The following is an 18,922-nucleotide window of genomic DNA, read 5'->3' on the forward strand; positions in this document are numbered from 1 at the left end:
CAGGTGAATGCCTTTTGCGGACGCCAAGGACAGGAGGTCGCCGATTCCCTCACAGAGGTGGGGGTTCGAGCTCTGGGGGACTGAGGTCGCAGCGGTCACACTCCATTTTTGGGTGGTTCCGCAGAGACTGGAGGGTTGAAGCGGCTGGGTCCAAGTCTGCCGCCTTGTGGCAGGGTGGGGGCTTTGCAGGCGAAGCAAGGCTCTAAGCCTCCCAGGCGGGGCACAGGCCAGACGCCCCAAGGGAGATCCGGTCCTTGGTCGAGGGTCCCGCCCGCCCGCCCGGAACCGCTCCACCTGGCGCGGAACCGTGGCCGGCCCCTCTTCCAGGCACCAGGTCCCTAGTTCTTTCCTGGCACTCTGCCTCTGCGGGGGTGGGAGAGCTGCTGGGAAGTGTGGTCCACGGGAAAACGCGCGGTCCTCTGGGTGGCAGGGAGGGCCTCCGTTAACTCTGACACCAGCCCAGGGACCCTGTGGACCTGGCCTGATATCTCAAGGGGGGGGCACGTTGCCCGGAGGGATGCTCTTGGGGTGGGGCCTGCTTGCGCCTGCGCGGCCCCGCCTCTTGGCCCGAAACCACCCAGCCGCGGCTCGGACAAAAGCCATCTCCTGGGGGCCTCCCCCCTGTTCTTCCATCCGTAAAGGGGGACCCCTTTACGGATGGAAGAACAGGGGGATCTTCGCAGTGGTGGGGACGGGACGGAGGGGTCTGCGGGTTTGCAGCCACGTAGGCCAGTTGCTCGCACCCCGGCCCCATGTGTCCCAGCTCCATGGACGAGGTGGGCCGCTTATGGCGGGATGCAGGCGTCCTGCGGGGGTCAGGGGACGGCGTGGGCACTCCCCGGGCGAGAGAGGGCGCCTGGGACCCAAGAGAGCACCCGGGAAAATGCCCAGCCCTGGCCCCCGTGGCTCCAGTGGCCTCCACAGGCTCCTGCCTTGGGGCCTGGTCCCGCTCACCTGGGCCCAGGTTCTCCGCAGGTGAATGCCTTTTGCGGACACCAGGGACCACAGGCCGCGGATCCCTTCACGGGCAGGGGGGGTTCGAGCTCTGTGGGACCCAGGTCGCAGCGCACACAGTCCCTTCTCGCAAAGTTCAGCCCAGATTTTAGAGAGTAGAAGCGTCTCGGTCCAAGTTTTCCGCCTCGGGGCAGGGTGGGGCCGTTTGAGCCAAGAGAGACTCTTAGGTCGCCAGGCAGGTCTCAGGCCCGAGACCCCCATGGAGACCCGGTCCCTGGGCGTGGGTCCCGCCCGCCCGGGCCCGCCCCACGTGGCCCGGAACCGTGGCCGGCCCCTCTTCCCGGCCCCAGGTCCCTAGCTCTTCCCTGGCACTCTGCCTCTGGCGGGGTGGGAGACGGGCTGGCAAGTGTGGTCCACGGGAAAACGCGCGGTCCTCTGGGTGGCACAGAGGGCCTCCGTTAACTCTGACACCAGCCCAGGGACCCTGTGGACCTGGCCTGATATCTCAAGGGGGGGGCACGTTGCCCGGAGGGATGCTCTTGGGGTGGGGCCTGCTTGCGCCTGCGCGGCCCCGCCTCTTGGCCCGAAACCACCCAGCCGCGGCTCGGACAAAAGCCATCTCCTGGGGGCCTCCCCCCTGTTCATCCATCCGTAAAGGGGGACCCCTTTACGGATGGAAGAACAGGGGGATCTTCGCAGTGGTGGGGACGGGACGGAGGGGTCTGCGGGTTTGCAGCCACGTAGGCCAGTTGCTCGCACCCCGGCCCCATGTGTCCCAGCTCCATGGACGAGGTGGGCCGCTTATGGCGGGATGCAGGCGTCCTGCGGGGGTCAGGGGACGGCGTGGGCACTCCCCGGGCGAGAGAGGGCGCCTGGGACCCGAGAGAGCCCCGGGGAGAGTCCGAGGCCTGCCCGCAGAGGCCTCCATTGCCTCCCCGGGCTCCTACCATGGGGCCTGACCGTGCTCGCCCGAGGCCCAGGTTCACCGCAGGTGAATGCCTTTTGCGGACGCCAAGGACAGGAGGTCGCCGATTCCCTCACAGAGGTGGGGGTTCGAGCTCTGGGGGACTGAGGTCGCAGCGGTCACACTCCATTTTTGGGTGGTTCCGCAGAGACTGGAGGGTTGAAGCGGCTGGGTCCAAGTGTGCCGCCTTGTGGCAGGGTGGGGGCTTTGCAGGCGAAGCAAGGCTCTTAGCCTCCCAGGCGGGGCACAGGCCAGACGCCCCAAGGGAGATCCGGTCCTTGGTCGAGGGTCCCGCCCGCCCGCCCGGAACCGCTCCACCTGGCGCGGAACCGTGGCCGGCCCCTCTTCCAGGCACCAGGTCCCTAGTTCTTTCCTGGCACTCTGCCTCTGCGGGGGTGGGAGAGCTGCTGGGAAGTGTGGTCCACGGGAAAACGCGCGGTCCTCTGGGTGGCAGGGAGGGCCTCCGTTAACTCTGACACCAGCCCAGGGACCCTGTGGACCTGGCCTGATATCTCAAGGGGGGGGCACGTTGCCCGGAGGGATGCTCTTGGGGTGGGGCCTGCTTGCGCCTGCGCGGCCCCGCCTCTTGGCCCGAAACCAGCCAGCCGCGGCTCGGACAAAAGCCATCTCCTGGGGGCCTCCCACCTGTTCTTCCATCCGTAAAGGGGGACCCCTTTACGGATGGAAGAACAGGGGGATCTTCGCAGTGGTGGGGACGGGACGGAGGGGTCTGCGGGTTTGCAGCCACGTAGGCCAGTTGCTCGCACCGCGGCCCCATGTGTCCCAGCTCCATGGACGAGGTGGGCCGCTTATGGCGGGATGCAGGCGTCCTGCGGGGGTCAGGGGACGGCGTGGGCACTCCCCGGGCGAGAGAGGGCGCCTGGGACCCGAGAGAGCCCCGGGGAGAGTCCGAGGCCTGGCCGCAGAGGCCTCCATTGCCTCCCCGGGCTCCTACCATGGGGCCTGACCGTGCTCGCCCGAGGCCCAGGTTCACCGCAGGTGAATGCCTTTTGCGGACGCCAAGGACAGGAGGTCGCCGATTCCCTCACAGAGGTGGGGGTTCGAGCTCTGGGGGACTGAGGTCGCAGCGGTCACACTCCATTTTTGGGTGGTTCCGCAGAGACTGGAGGGTTGAAGCGGCTGGGTCCAAGTGTGCCGCCTTGTGGCAGGGTGGGGGCTTTGCAGGCGAAGCAAGGCTCTAAGCCTCCCAGGCGGGGCACAGGCCAGACGCCCCAAGGGAGATCCGGTCCTTGGTCGAGGGTCCCGCCCGCCCGCCCGGAACCGCTCCACCTGGCGCGGAACCGTGGCCGGCCCCTCTTCCAGGCACCAGGTCCCTAGTTCTTTCCTGGCACTCTGCCTCTGCGGGGGTGGGAGAGCTGCTGGGAAGTGTGGTCCACGGGAAAACGCGCGGTCCTCTGGGTGGCAGGGAGGGCCTCCGTTAACTCTGACACCAGCCCAGGGACCCTGTGGACCTGGCCTGATATCTCAAGGGGGGGGCACGTTGCCCGGAGGGATGCTCTTGGGGTGGGGCCTGCTTGCGCCTGCGCGGCCCCGCCTCTTGGCCCGAAACCACCCAGCCGCGGCTCGGACAAAAGCCATCTCCTGGGGGCCTCCCCCCTGTTCTTCCATCCGTAAAGGGGGACCCCTTTACGGATGGAAGAACAGGGGGATCTTCGCAGTGGTGGGGACGGGACGGAGGGGTCTGCGGGTTTGCAGCCACGTAGGCCAGTTGCTCGCACCGCGGCCCCATGTGTCCCAGGTCCATGGACGAGGTGGGCCGCTTATGGCGGGATGCAGGCGTCCTGCGGGGGTCAGGGGACGGCGTGGGCACTCCCCGGGCGAGAGAGGGCGCCTGGGACCCGAGAGAGCCCCGGGGAGAGTCCGAGGCCTGGCCGCAGAGGCCTCCATTGCCTCCCCGGGCTCCTACCATGGGGCCTGACCGTGCTCGCCCGAGGCCCAGGTTCACCGCAGGTGAATGCCTTTTGCGGACGCCAAGGACAGGAGGTCGCCGATTCCCTCACAGAGGTGGGGGTTCGAGCTCTGGGGGACTGAGGTCGCAGCGGTCACACTCCATTTTTGGGTGGTTCCGCAGAGACTGGAGGGTTGAAGCGGCTGGGTCCAAGTGTGCCGCCTTGTGGCAGGGTGGGGGCTTTGCAGGCGAAGCAAGGCTCTTAGCCTCCCAGGCGGGGCACAGGCCAGACGCCCCAAGGGAGATCCGGTCCTTGGTCGAGGGTCCCGCCCGCCCGCCCGGAACCGCTCCACCTGGCGCGGAACCGTGGCCGGCCCCTCTTCCAGGCACCAGGTCCCTAGTTCTTTCCTGGCACTCTGCCTCTGCGGGGGTGGGAGAGCTGCTGGGAAGTGTGGTCCACGGGAAAACGCACGGTCCTCTGGGTGGCAGGGAGGGCCTCCGTTAACTCTGACACCAGCCCAGGGACCCTGTGGACCTGGCCTGATATCTCAAGGGGGGGGCACGTTGCCCGGAGGGATGCTCTTGGGGTGGGGCCTGCTTGCGCCTGCGCGGCCCCGCCTCTTGGCCCGAAACCAGCCAGCCGCGGCTCGGACAAAAGCCATCTCCTGGGGGCCTCCCCCCTGTTCTTCCATCCGTAAAGGGGGACCCCTTTACGGATGGAAGAACAGGGGGATCTTCGCAGTGGTGGGGACGGGACGGAGGGGTCTGCGGGTTTGCAGCCACGTAGGCCAGTTGCTCGCACCGCGGCCCCATGTGTCCCAGCTCCATGGACGAGGTGGGCCGCTTATGGCGGGATGCAGGCGTCCTGCGGGGGTCAGGGGACGGCGTGGGCACTCCCCGGGCGAGAGAGGGCGCCTGGGACCCGAGAGAGCCCCGGGGAGAGTCCGAGGCCTGGCCGCAGAGGCCTCCATTGCCTCCCCGGGCTCCTACCATGGGGCCTGACCGTGCTCGCCCGAGGCCCAGGTTCACCGCAGGTGAATGCCTTTTGCGGACGCCAAGGACAGGAGGTCGCCGATTCCCTCACAGAGGTGGGGGTTCGAGCTCTGGGGGACTGAGGTCGCAGCGGTCACACTCCATTTTTGGGTGGTTCCGCAGAGACTGGAGGGTTGAAGCGGCTGGGTCCAAGTCTGCCGCCTTGTGGCAGGGTGGGGGCTTTGCAGGCGAAGCAAGGCTCTAAGCCTCCCAGGCGGGGCACAGGCCAGACGCCCCAAGGGAGATCCGGTCCTTGGTCGAGGGTCCCGCCCGCCCGCCCGGAACCGCTCCACCTGGCGCGGAACCGTGGCCGGCCCCTCTTCCAGGCACCAGGTCCCTAGTTCTTTCCTGGCACTCTGCCTCTGCGGGGGTGGGAGAGCTGCTGGGAAGTGTGGTCCACGGGAAAACGCGCGGTCCTCTGGGTGGCAGGGAGGGCCTCCGTTAACTCTGACACCAGCCCAGGGACCCTGTGGACCTGGCCTGATATCTCAAGGGGGGGGCACGTTGCCCGGAGGGATGCTCTTGGGGTGGGGCCTGCTTGCGCCTGCGCGGCCCCGCCTCTTGGCCCGAAACCACCCAGCCGCGGCTCGGACAAAAGCCATCTCCTGGGGGCCTCCCCCCTGTTCTTCCATCCGTAAAGGGGGACCCCTTTACGGATGGAAGAACAGGGGGATCTTCGCAGTGGTGGGGACGGGACGGAGGGGTCTGCGGGTTTGCAGCCACGTAGGCCAGTTGCTCGCACCCCGGCCCCATGTGTCCCAGCTCCATGGACGAGGTGGGCCGCTTATGGCGGGATGCAGGCGTCCTGCGGGGGTCAGGGGACGGCGTGGGCACTCCCCGGGCGAGAGAGGGCGCCTGGGACCCAAGAGAGCACCCGGGAAAATGCCCAGCCCTGGCCCCCGTGGCTCCAGTGGCCTCCACAGGCTCCTGCCTTGGGGCCTGGTCCCGCTCACCTGGGCCCAGGTTCTCCGCAGGTGAATGCCTTTTGCGGACACCAGGGACCACAGGCCGCGGATCCCTTCACGGGCAGGGGGGGTTCGAGCTCTGTGGGACCCAGGTCGCAGCGCACACAGTCCCTTCTCGCAAAGTTCAGCCCAGATTTTAGAGAGTAGAAGCGTCTCGGTCCAAGTTTTCCGCCTCGGGGCAGGGTGGGGCCGTTTGAGCCAAGAGAGACTCTTAGGTCGCCAGGCAGGTCTCAGGCCCGAGACCCCCATGGAGACCCGGTCCCTGGGCGTGGGTCCCGCCCGCCCGGGCCCGCCCCACGTGGCCCGGAACCGTGGCCGGCCCCTCTTCCCGGCCCCAGGTCCCTAGCTCTTCCCTGGCACTCTGCCTCTGGCGGGGTGGGAGACGGGCTGGCAAGTGTGGTCCACGGGAAAACGCGCGGTCCTCTGGGTGGCACAGAGGGCCTCCGTTAACTCTGACACCAGCCCAGGGACCCTGTGGACCTGGCCTGATATCTCAAGGGGGGGGCACGTTGCCCGGAGGGATGCTCTTGGGGTGGGGCCTGCTTGCGCCTGCGCGGCCCCGCCTCTTGGCCCGAAACCACCCAGCCGCGGCTCGGACAAAAGCCATCTCCTGGGGGCCTCCCCCCTGTTCATCCATCCGTAAAGGGGGACCCCTTTACGGATGGAAGAACAGGGGGATCTTCGCAGTGGTGGGGACGGGACGGAGGGGTCTGCGGGTTTGCAGCCACGTAGGCCAGTTGCTCGCACCCCGGCCCCATGTGTCCCAGCTCCATGGACGAGGTGGGCCGCTTATGGCGGGATGCAGGCGTCCTGCGGGGGTCAGGGGACGGCGTGGGCACTCCCCGGGCGAGAGAGGGCGCCTGGGACCCGAGAGAGCCCCGGGGAGAGTCCGAGGCCTGCCCGCAGAGGCCTCCATTGCCTCCCCGGGCTCCTACCATGGGGCCTGACCGTGCTCGCCCGAGGCCCAGGTTCACCGCAGGTGAATGCCTTTTGCGGACGCCAAGGACAGGAGGTCGCCGATTCCCTCACAGAGGTGGGGGTTCGAGCTCTGGGGGACTGAGGTCGCAGCGGTCACACTCCATTTTTGGGTGGTTCCGCAGAGACTGGAGGGTTGAAGCGGCTGGGTCCAAGTGTGCCGCCTTGTGGCAGGGTGGGGGCTTTGCAGGCGAAGCAAGGCTCTTAGCCTCCCAGGCGGGGCACAGGCCAGACGCCCCAAGGGAGATCCGGTCCTTGGTCGAGGGTCCCGCCCGCCCGCCCGGAACCGCTCCACCTGGCGCGGAACCGTGGCCGGCCCCTCTTCCAGGCACCAGGTCCCTAGTTCTTTCCTGGCACTCTGCCTCTGCGGGGGTGGGAGAGCTGCTGGGAAGTGTGGTCCACGGGAAAACGCGCGGTCCTCTGGGTGGCAGGGAGGGCCTCCGTTAACTCTGACACCAGCCCAGGGACCCTGTGGACCTGGCCTGATATCTCAAGGGGGGGGCACGTTGCCCGGAGGGATGCTCTTGGGGTGGGGCCTGCTTGCGCCTGCGCGGCCCCGCCTCTTGGCCCGAAACCAGCCAGCCGCGGCTCGGACAAAAGCCATCTCCTGGGGGCCTCCCCCCTGTTCTTCCATCCGTAAAGGGGGACCCCTTTACGGATGGAAGAACAGGGGGATCTTCGCAGTGGTGGGGACGGGACGGAGGGGTCTGCGGGTTTGCAGCCACGTAGGCCAGTTGCTCGCACCGCGGCCCCATGTGTCCCAGCTCCATGGACGAGGTGGGCCGCTTATGGCGGGATGCAGGCGTCCTGCGGGGGTCAGGGGACGGCGTGGGCACTCCCCGGGCGAGAGAGGGCGCCTGGGACCCGAGAGAGCCCCGGGGAGAGTCCGAGGCCTGGCCGCAGAGGCCTCCATTGCCTCCCCGGGCTCCTACCATGGGGCCTGACCGTGCTCGCCCGAGGCCCAGGTTCACCGCAGGTGAATGCCTTTTGCGGACGCCAAGGACAGGAGGTCGCCGATTCCCTCACAGAGGTGGGGGTTCGAGCTCTGGGGGACTGAGGTCGCAGCGGTCACACTCCATTTTTGGGTGGTTCCGCAGAGACTGGAGGGTTGAAGCGGCTGGGTCCAAGTGTGCCGCCTTGTGGCAGGGTGGGGGCTTTGCAGGCGAAGCAAGGCTCTAAGCCTCCCAGGCGGGGCACAGGCCAGACGCCCCAAGGGAGATCCGGTCCTTGGTCGAGGGTCCCGCCCGCCCGCCCGGAACCGCTCCACCTGGCGCGGAACCGTGGCCGGCCCCTCTTCCAGGCACCAGGTCCCTAGTTCTTTCCTGGCACTCTGCCTCTGCGGGGGTGGGAGAGCTGCTGGGAAGTGTGGTCCACGGGAAAACGCGCGGTCCTCTGGGTGGCAGGGAGGGCCTCCGTTAACTCTGACACCAGCCCAGGGACCCTGTGGACCTGGCCTGATATCTCAAGGGGGGGGCACGTTGCCCGGAGGGATGCTCTTGGGGTGGGGCCTGCTTGCGCCTGCGCGGCCCCGCCTCTTGGCCCGAAACCACCCAGCCGCGGCTCGGACAAAAGCCATCTCCTGGGGGCCTCCCCCCTGTTCTTCCATCCGTAAAGGGGGACCCCTTTACGGATGGAAGAACAGGGGGATCTTCGCAGTGGTGGGGACGGGACGGAGGGGTCTGCGGGTTTGCAGCCACGTAGGCCAGTTGCTCGCACCGCGGCCCCATGTGTCCCAGCTCCATGGACGAGGTGGGCCGCTTATGGCGGGATGCAGGCGTCCTGCGGGGGTCAGGGGACGGCGTGGGCACTCCCCGGGCGAGAGAGGGCGCCTGGGACCCGAGAGAGCCCCGGGGAGAGTCCGAGGCCTGGCCGCAGAGGCCTCCATTGCCTCCCTGGGCTCCTACCATGGGGCCTGACCGTGCTCGCCCGAGGCCCAGGTTCACCGCAGGTGAATGCCTTTTGCGGACGCCAAGGACAGGAGGTCGCCGATTCCCTCACAGAGGTGGGGGTTCGAGCTCTGGGGGACTGAGGTCGCAGCGGTCACACTCCATTTTTGGGTGGTTCCGCAGAGACTGGAGGGTTGAAGCGGCTGGGTCCAAGTCTGCCGCCTTGTGGCAGGGTGGGGGCTTTGCAGGCGAAGCAAGGCTCTAAGCCTCCCAGGCGGGGCACAGGCCAGACGCCCCAAGGGAGATCCGGTCCTTGGTCGAGGGTCCCGCCCGCCCGCCCGGAACCGCTCCACCTGGCGCGGAACCGTGGCCGGCCCCTCTTCCAGGCACCAGGTCCCTAGTTCTTTCCTGGCACTCTGCCTCTGCGGGGGTGGGAGAGCTGCTGGGAAGTGTGGTCCACGGGAAAACGCGCGGTCCTCTGGGTGGCAGGGAGGGCCTCCGTTAACTCTGACACCAGCCCAGGGACCCTGTGGACCTGGCCTGATATCTCAAGGGGGGGGCACGTTGCCCGGAGGGATGCTCTTGGGGTGGGGCCTGCTTGCGCCTGCGCGGCCCCGCCTCTTGGCCCGAAACCACCCAGCCGCGGCTCGGACAAAAGCCATCTCCTGGGGGCCTCCCCCCTGTTCTTCCATCCGTAAAGGGGGACCCCTTTACGGATGGAAGAACAGGGGGATCTTCGCAGTGGTGGGGACGGGACGGAGGGGTCTGCGGGTTTGCAGCCACGTAGGCCAGTTGCTCGCACCCCGGCCCCATGTGTCCCAGCTCCATGGACGAGGTGGGCCGCTTATGGCGGGATGCAGGCGTCCTGCGGGGGTCAGGGGACGGCGTGGGCACTCCCCGGGCGAGAGAGGGCGCCTGGGACCCAAGAGAGCACCCGGGAAAATGCCCAGCCCTGGCCCCCGTGGCTCCAGTGGCCTCCACAGGCTCCTGCCTTGGGGCCTGGTCCCGCTCACCTGGGCCCAGGTTCTCCGCAGGTGAATGCCTTTTGCGGACACCAGGGACCACAGGCCGCGGATCCCTTCACAGGCAGGGGGGGTTCGAGCTCTGTGGGACCCAGGTCGCAGCGCACACAGTCCCTTCTCGCAAAGTTCAGCCCAGATTTTAGAGAGTAGAAGCGTCTCGGTCCAAGTTTTCCGCCTCGGGGCAGGGTGGGGCCGTTTGAGCCAAGAGAGACTCTTAGGTCGCCAGGCAGGTCTCAGGCCCGAGACCCCCATGGAGACCCGGTCCCTGGGCGTGGGTCCCGCCCGCCCGGGCCCGCCCCACGTGGCCCGGAACCGTGGCCGGCCCCTCTTCCCGGCCCCAGGTCCCTAGCTCTTCCCTGGCACTCTGCCTCTGGCGGGGTGGGAGACGGGCTGGCAAGTGTGGTCCACGGGAAAACGCGCGGTCCTCTGGGTGGCACAGAGGGCCTCCGTTAACTCTGACACCAGCCCAGGGACCCTGTGGACCTGGCCTGATATCTCAAGGGGGGGGCACGTTGCCCGGAGGGATGCTCTTGGGGTGGGGCCTGCTTGCGCCTGCGCGGCCCCGCCTCTTGGCCCGAAACCACCCAGCCGCAGCTCGGACAAAAGCCATCTCCTGGGGGCCTCCCCCCTGTTCATCCATCCGTAAAGGGGGACCCCTTTACGGATGGAAGAACAGGGGGATCTTCGCAGTGGTGGGGACGGGACGGAGGGGTCTGCGGGTTTGCAGCCACGTAGGCCAGTTGCTCGCACCCCGGCCCCATGTGTCCCAGCTCCATGGACGAGGTGGGCCGCTTATGGCGGGATGCAGGCGTCCTGCGGGGGTCAGGGGACGGCGTGGGCACTCCCCGGGCGAGAGAGGGCGCCTGGGACCCGAGAGAGCCCCGGGGAGAGTCCGAGGCCTGCCCGCAGAGGCCTCCATTGCCTCCCCGGGCTCCTACCATGGGGCCTGACCGTGCTCGCCCGAGGCCCAGGTTCACCGCAGGTGAATGCCTTTTGCGGACGCCAAGGACAGGAGGTCGCCGATTCCCTCACAGAGGTGGGGGTTCGAGCTCTGGGGGACTGAGGTCGCAGCGGTCACACTCCATTTTTGGGTGGTTCCGCAGAGACTGGAGGGTTGAAGCGGCTGGGTCCAAGTGTGCCGCCTTGTGGCAGGGTGGGGGCTTTGCAGGCGAAGCAAGGCTCTTAGCCTCCCAGGCGGGGCACAGGCCAGACGCCCCAAGGGAGATCCGGTCCTTGGTCGAGGGTCCCGCCCGCCCGCCCGGAACCGCTCCACCTGGCGCGGAACCGTGGCCGGCCCCTCTTCCAGGCACCAGGTCCCTAGTTCTTTCCTGGCACTCTGCCTCTGCGGGGGTGGGAGAGCTGCTGGGAAGTGTGGTCCACGGGAAAACGCGCGGTCCTCTGGGTGGCAGGGAGGGCCTCCGTTAACTCTGACACCAGCCCAGGGACCCTGTGGACCTGGCCTGATATCTCAAGGGGGGGGCACGTTGCCCGGAGGGATGCTCTTGGGGTGGGGCCTGCTTGCGCCTGCGCGGCCCCGCCTCTTGGCCCGAAACCAGCCAGCCGCGGCTCGGACAAAAGCCATCTCCTGGGGGCCTCCCCCCTGTTCTTCCATCCGTAAAGGGGGACCCCTTTACGGATGGAAGAACAGGGGGATGTTCGCAGTGGTGGGGACGGGACGGAGGGGTCTGCGGGTTTGCAGCCACGTAGGCCAGTTGCTCGCACCGCGGCCCCATGTGTCCCAGCTCCATGGACGAGGTGGGCCGCTTATGGCGGGATGCAGGCGTCCTGCGGGGGTCAGGGGACGGCGTGGGCACTCCCCGGGCGAGAGAGGGCGCCTGGGACCCGAGAGAGCCCCGGGGAGAGTCCGAGGCCTGGCCGCAGAGGCCTCCATTGCCTCCCCGGGCTCCTACCATGGGGCCTGACCGTGCTCGCCCGAGGCCCAGGTTCACCGCAGGTGAATGCCTTTTGCGGACGCCAAGGACAGGAGGTCGCCGATTCCCTCACAGAGGTGGGGGTTCGAGCTCTGGGGGACTGAGGTCGCAGCGGTCACACTCCATTTTTGGGTGGTTCCGCAGAGACTGGAGGGTTGAAGCGGCTGGGTCCAAGTGTGCCGCCTTGTGGCAGGGTGGGGGCTTTGCAGGCGAAGCAAGGCTCTAAGCCTCCCAGGCGGGGCACAGGCCAGACGCCCCAAGGGAGATCCGGTCCTTGGTCGAGGGTCCCGCCCGCCCGCCCGGAACCGCTCCACCTGGCGCGGAACCGTGGCCGGCCCCTCTTCCAGGCACCAGGTCCCTAGTTCTTTCCTGGCACTCTGCCTCTGCGGGGGTGGGAGAGCTGCTGGGAAGTGTGGTCCACGGGAAAACGCGCGGTCCTCTGGGTGGCAGGGAGGGCCTCCGTTAACTCTGACACCAGCCCAGGGACCCTGTGGACCTGGCCTGATATCTCAAGGGGGGGGCACGTTGCCCGGAGGGATGCTCTTGGGGTGGGGCCTGCTTGCGCCTGCGCGGCCCCGCCTCTTGGCCCGAAACCACCCAGCCGCGGCTCGGACAAAAGCCATCTCCTGGGGGCCTCCCCCCTGTTCTTCCATCCGTAAAGGGGGACCCCTTTACGGATGGAAGAACAGGGGGATCTTCGCAGTGGTGGGGACGGGACGGAGGGGTCTGCGGGTTTGCAGCCACGTAGGCCAGTTGCTCGCACCGCGGCCCCATGTGTCCCAGCTCCATGGACGAGGTGGGCCGCTTATGGCGGGATGCAGGCGTCCTGCGGGGGTCAGGGGACGGCGTGGGCACTCCCCGGGCGAGAGAGGGCGCCTGGGACCCGAGAGAGCCCCGGGGAGAGTCCGAGGCCTGGCCGCAGAGGCCTCCATTGCCTCCCTGGGCTCCTACCATGGGGCCTGACCGTGCTCGCCCGAGGCCCAGGTTCACCGCAGGTGAATGCCTTTTGCGGACGCCAAGGACAGGAGGTCGCCGATTCCCTCACAGAGGTGGGGGTTCGAGCTCTGGGGGACTGAGGTCGCAGCGGTCACACTCCATTTTTGGGTGGTTCCGCAGAGACTGGAGGGTTGAAGCGGCTGGGTCCAAGTGTGCCGCCTTGTGGCAGGGTGGGGGCTTTGCAGGCGAAGCAAGGCTCTAAGCCTCCCAGGCGGGGCACAGGCCAGACGCCCCAAGGGAGATCCGGTCCTTGGTCGAGGGTCCCGCCCGCCCGCCCGGAACCGCTCCACCTGGCGCGGAACCGTGGCCGGCCCCTCTTCCAGGCACCAGGTCCCTAGTTCTTTCCTGGCACTCTGCCTCTGCGGGGGTGGGAGAGCTGCTGGGAAGTGTGGTCCACGGGAAAACGCGCGGTCCTCTGGGTGGCAGGGAGGGCCTCCGTTAACTCTGACACCAGCCCAGGGACCCTGTGGACCTGGCCTGATATCTCAAGGGGGGGGCACGTTGCCCGGAGGGATGCTCTTGGGGTGGGGCCTGCTTGCGCCTGCGCGGCCCCGCCTCTTGGCCCGAAACCACCCAGCCGCGGCTCGGACAAAAGCCATCTCCTGGGGGCCTCCCCCCTGTTCTTCCATCCGTAAAGGGGGACCCCTTTACGGATGGAAGAACAGGGGGATCTTCGCAGTGGTGGGGACGGGACGGAGGGGTCTGCGGGTTTGCAGCCACGTAGGCCAGTTGCTCGCACCCCGGCCCCATGTGTCCCAGCTCCATGGACGAGGTGGGCCGCTTATGGCGGGATGCAGGCGTCCTGCGGGGGTCAGGGGACGGCGTGGGCACTCCCCGGGCGAGAGAGGGCGCCTGGGACCCGAGAGAGCACCCGGGAAAATGCCCAGCCCTGGCCCCCGTGGCTCCAGTGGCCTCCACAGGCTCCTGCCGTGGGGCCTGGTCCCGCTCACCTGGGCCCAGGTTCTCCGCAGGTGAATGGCTTTTGCGGACACCAGGGACCACAGGCCGCGGATCCCTTCACGGGCAGGGGGGGTTCGAGCTCTGTGGGACCCAGGTCGCAGCGCACACAGTCCCTTCTCGCAAAGTTCAGCCCAGACTTTAGAGAGTAGAAGCGTCTCGGTCCAAGTTTTCCGCCTCGGGGCAGGGTGGGGCCGTTTGAGCCAAGAGAGACTCTTAGGCCGCCAGGCAGGTCTCAGGCCCGAGACCCCCAGGGAGACCCGGTCCCTGGGCGTGGGTCCCGCCCGCCCGGGCCCGCCCCACCTGGCCCGGAACCGTGGCCGGCCCCTCTTCCCGGCCCCAGGTCCCTAGCTCTTCCCTGGCACTCTGCCTCTGGCGGGGTGGGAGACGGGCTGGCAAGTGTGGTCCACGGGAAAACGCGCGGTCCTCTGGGTGGCAGGGAGGGCCTCCGTTAACTCTGACACCAGCCCAGGGACCCCGTGGACCTGGCCTGATATCTCAAGGGGGGGGCACGTTGCCGGGAGGGATGCTCTTGGGGTGGGGCCTGCTTGCGCCTGCGCGGCCCCGCCTCTTGGCCCGAAACCACCCAGCCGCGGCTCGGACAAAAGCCATCTCCTGGGGGCCTCCCCCCTGTTCTTCCATCCGTAAAGGGGGACCCCTTTACGGATGGAAGAACAGGGGGATCTTCGCAGTGGTGGGGACGGGACGGAGGGGTCTGCGGGTTTGCAGCCACGTAGGCCAGTTGCTCGCACCGCGGCCCCATGTGTACCAGCTCCATGGACGAGGTGGGCCGCTTATGGCGGGATGCAGGCGTCCTGCGGGGGTCAGGGGACGGCGTGGGCACTCCCCGGGCGAGAGAGGGCGCCTGGGACCCGAGAGAGCCCCGGGGAGAGTCCGAGGCCTGGCCGCAGAGGCCTCCATTGCCTCCCCGGGCTCCTACCATGGGGCCTGACCGTGCTCGCCCGAGGCCCAGGTTCACCGCAGGTGAATGCCTTTTGCGGACGCCAAGGACAGGAGGTTGCCGATTCCCTCACAGAGGTGGGGGTTCGAGCTCTGGGGGACTGAGGTCGCAGCGGTCACACTCCATTTTTGGGTGGTTCCGCAGAGACTGGAGGGTTGAAGCGGCTGGGTCCAAGTGTGCCGCCTTGTGGCAGGGTGGGGGCTTTGCAGGCGAAGCAAGGCTCTTAGCCTCCCAGGCGGGGCACAGGCCAGACGCCCCAAGGGAGATCCGGTCCTTGGTCGAGGGTCCCGCCCGCCCGCCCGGAACCGCTCCACCTGGCGCGGAACCGTTGCCGGCCCCTCTTCCAGGCACCAGGTCCCTATTTCTTTCCTGGCACTCTGCCTCTGCGGGGGTGGGAGAGCTGCTGGGAAGTGTGGTCCACGGGAAAACGCGCGGTCCTCTGGGTGGCAGGGAGGGCCTCCGTTAACTCTGACACCAGCCCAGGGACCCTGTGGACCTGGCCTGATATCTCAAGGGGGGGGCACGTTGCCCGGAGGGATGCTCTTGGGGTGGGGCCTGCTTGCGCCTGCGCGGCCCCGCCTCTTGGCCCGAAACCACCCAGCCGCGGCTCGGACAAAAGCCATCTCCTGGGGGCCTCCCCCCTGTTCTTCCATCCGTAAAGGGGGACCCCTTTACGGATGGAAGAACAGGGGGATCTTCGCAGTGGTGGGGACGGGACGGAGGGGTCTGCGGGTTTGCAGCCACGTAGGCCAGTTGCTCGCACCGCGGCCCCATGTGTCCCAGCTCCATGGACGAGGTGGGCCGCTTATGGCGGGATGCAGGCGTCCTGCGGGGGTCAGGGGACGGCGTGGGCACTCCCCGGGCGAGAGAGGGCGCCTGGGACCCGAGAGAGCCCCGGGGAGAGTCCGAGGCCTGGCCGCAGAGGCCTCCATTGCCTCCCCGGGCTCCTACCATGGGGCCTGACCGTGCTCGCCCGAGGCCCAGGTTCACCGCAGGTGAATGCCTTTTGCGGACGCCAAGGACAGGAGGTCGCCGATTCCCTCACAGAGGTGGGGGTTCGAGCTCTGGGGGACTGAGGTCGCAGCGGTCACACTCCATTTTTGGGTGGTTCCGCAGAGACTGGAGGGTTGAAGCGGCTGGGTCCAAGTGTGCCGCCTTGTGGCAGGGTGGGGGCTTTGCAGGCGAAGCAAGGCTCTTAGCCTCCCAGGCGGGGCACAGGCCAGACGCCCCAAGGGAGATCCGGTCCTTGGTCGAGGGTCCCGCCCGCCCGCCCGGTACCGCTCCACCTGGCGCGGAACCGTGGCCGGCCCCTCTTCCAGGCACCAGGTCCCTAGCTCTTTCCTGGCACTCTGCCTCTGCGGGGGTGGGAGAGCTGCTGGGAAGTGTGGTCCACGGGAAAACGCGCGGTCCTCTGGGTGGCAGGGAGGGCCTCCGTTAACTCTGACACCAGCCCAGGGACCCTGTGGACCTGGCCTGATATCTCAAGGGGGGGGCACGTTGCCCGGAGGGATGCTCTTGGGGTGGGGCCTGCTTGCGCCTGCGCGGGCCCGCCTCTTGGCCCGAAACCACCCAGCCGCGGCTCGGACAAAAGCCATCTCCTGGGGGCCTCCCCCCTGTTCTTCCATCCGTAAAGGGGGACCCCTTTACGGATGGAAGAACAGGGGGATCTTCGCAGTGGTGGGGACGGGACGGAGGGGTCTGCGGGTTTGCAGCCACGTAGGCCAGTTGCTCGCACCGGGGCCCCATGTGTCCCAGCTCCATGGACGAGGTGGGCCGCTTATGGCGGGATGCAGGCGTCCTGCGGGGGTCAGGGGACGGCGTGGGCACTCCCCGGGCGAGAGAGGGCGCCTGGGACCCAAGAGAGCACCCGGGAAAATGCCCAGCCCTGGCCCCCGTGGCTCCAGTGGCCTCCACAGGCTCCTGCCGTGGGGCCTGGTCCCGCTCACCTGGGCCCAGGTTCTCCGCAGGTGAATGCCTTTTGCGGACACCAGGGACCACAGGCCGCGGATCCCTTCACGGGCAGGGGGGGTTCGAGCTCTGTGGGACCCAGGTCGCAGCGCACACAGTCCCTTCTCGCAAAGTTCAGCCCAGATTTTAGAGAGTAGAAGCGTCTCGGTCCAAGTTTTCCGCCTCGGGGCAGGGTGGGGCCGTTTGAGCCAAGAGAGACTCTTAGGTCGCCAGGCAGGTCTCAGGCCCGAGACCCCCAGGGAGACCCGGTCCCTGGGCGTGGGTCCCGCCCGCCCGGGCCCGCCCCACGTGGCCCGGAACCGTGGCCGGCCCCTCTTCCCGGCCCCAGGTCCCTAGCTCTTCCCTGGCACTCTGCCTCTGGCGGGGTGGGAGACGGGCTGGCAAGTGTGGTCCACGGGAAAACGCGCGGTCCTCTGGGTGGCACAGAGGGCCTCCGTTAACTCTGACACCAGCCCAGGGACCCTGTGGACCTGGCCTGATATCTCAAGGGGGGGGCACGTTGCCCGGAGGGATGCTCTTGGGGTGGGGCCTGCTTGCGCCTGCGCGGCCCCGCCTCTTGGCCCGAAACCACCCAGCCGCGGCTCGGACAAAAGCCATCTCCTGGGGGCCTCCCCCCTGTTCATCCATCCGTAAAGGGGGACCCCTTTACGGATGGAAGAACAGGGGGATCTTCGCAGTGGTGGGGACGGGACGGAGGGGTCTGCGGGTTTGCAGCCACGTAGGCCAGTTGCTCGCACCCCGGCCCCATGTGTCCCAGCTCCATGGACGAGGTGGGCCGCTTATGGCGGGATGCAGGCGTCCTGCGGGGGTCAGGGGACGGCGTGGGCACTCCCCGGGCGAGAGAGGGCGCCTGGGACCCGAGAGAGCCCCCGGGAAAATGCCCAGCCCTGGCCCCCGTGGCTCCAGTGGCCTCCACAGGCTCCTGCCGTGGGGCCTGGTCCCGCTCACCTGGGCCCAGGTTCTCCGCAGGTGAATGGCTTTTGCGGACACCAGGGACCACAGGCCGCGGATCCCTTCACGGGCAGGGGGGGTTCGAGCTCTGTGGGACCCAGGTCGCAGCGCACACAGTCCCTTCTCGCAAAGTTCAGCCCAGACTTTAGAGAGTAGAAGCGTCTCGGTCCAAGTTTTCCGCCTCGGGGCAGGGTGGGGCCGTTTGAGCCAAGAGAGACTCTTAGGCCGCCAGGCAGGTCTCATGCCCGAGACCCCCAGGGAGACCCGGTCCCTGGGCGTGGGTCCCGCCCGCCCGGACCCGCCCCACGTGGCCCGGAACCGTGGCCGGCCCCTCTTCCCGGCCCCAGGTCCCTAGCTCTTCCCTGGCACTCTGCCTCTGGCGGGGTGGGAGACGGGCTGGCAAGTGTGGTCCACGGGAAAACGCGCGGTCCTCTGGGTGGCAGGGAGGGCCTCCGTTAACTCTGACACCAGCCAAGGGACCCCGTGGACCTGGCCTGATATCTCAAGGGGGGGGCACGTTGCCGGGAGGGATGCTCTTGGGGTGGGGCCTGCTTGCGCCTGCGCGGCCCCGCCTCTTGGCCCGAAACCACCCAGCCGCGGCTCGGACAAAAGCCATCTCCTGGGGGCCTCCCCCCTGTTCTTCCATCCGTAAAGGGGGACCCCTTTACGGATGGAAGAACAGGGGGATCTTCGCAGTGGTGGGGACGGGACGGAGGGGTCTGCGGGTTGCAGCCACGTAGGCCAGTTGCTCGCACCGCGGCCCCATGTGTACCAGCTCCATGGACGAGGTGGGCCGCTTATGGCGGGATGCAGGCGTCCTGCGGGGGTCAGGGGACGGCGTGGGCACTCCCCGGGCGAGAGAGGGCGCCTGGGACCCGAGAGAGCCACGGGGAGAGTCCGAGGCCTGGCCGCAGAGGCCTCCATTGCCTCCCCGGGCTCCTACCATGGGGCCTGACCGTGCTCGCCCGAGGCCCAGGTTCACCGCAGGTGAATGCCTTTTGCGGACGCCAAGGACAGGAGGTTGCCGATTCCCTCACAGAGGTGGGGGTTCGAGCTCTGGGGGACTGAGGTCGCAGCGGTCACACTCCATTTTTGGGTGGTTCCGCAGAGACTGGAGGGTTGAAGCGGCTGGGTCCAAGTGTGCCGCCTTGTGGCAGGGTGGGAGCTTTGCAGGCGAAGCAAGGCTCTTAGCCTCCCAGGCGGGGCACAGGCCAGACGCCCCAAGGGAGATCCGGTCCTTGGTCGAGGGTCCCGCCCGCCCGCCCGGAACCGCTCCACCTGGCGCGGAACCGTTGCCGGCCCCTCTTCCAGGCACCAGGTCCCTATTTCTTTCCTGGCACTCTGCCTCTGCGGGGGTGGGAGAGCTGCTGGGAAGTGTGGTCCACGGGAAAACGCGCGGTCCTCTGGGTGGCAGGGAGGGCCTCCGTTAACTCTGACACCAGCCCAGGGAC

This window comes from Desmodus rotundus, chromosome 4 (genome assembly GCF_022682495.2).
Source record: "Desmodus rotundus isolate HL8 chromosome 4, HLdesRot8A.1, whole genome shotgun sequence".
Classification (NCBI taxonomy): domain Eukaryota; kingdom Metazoa; phylum Chordata; class Mammalia; order Chiroptera; family Phyllostomidae; genus Desmodus; species Desmodus rotundus.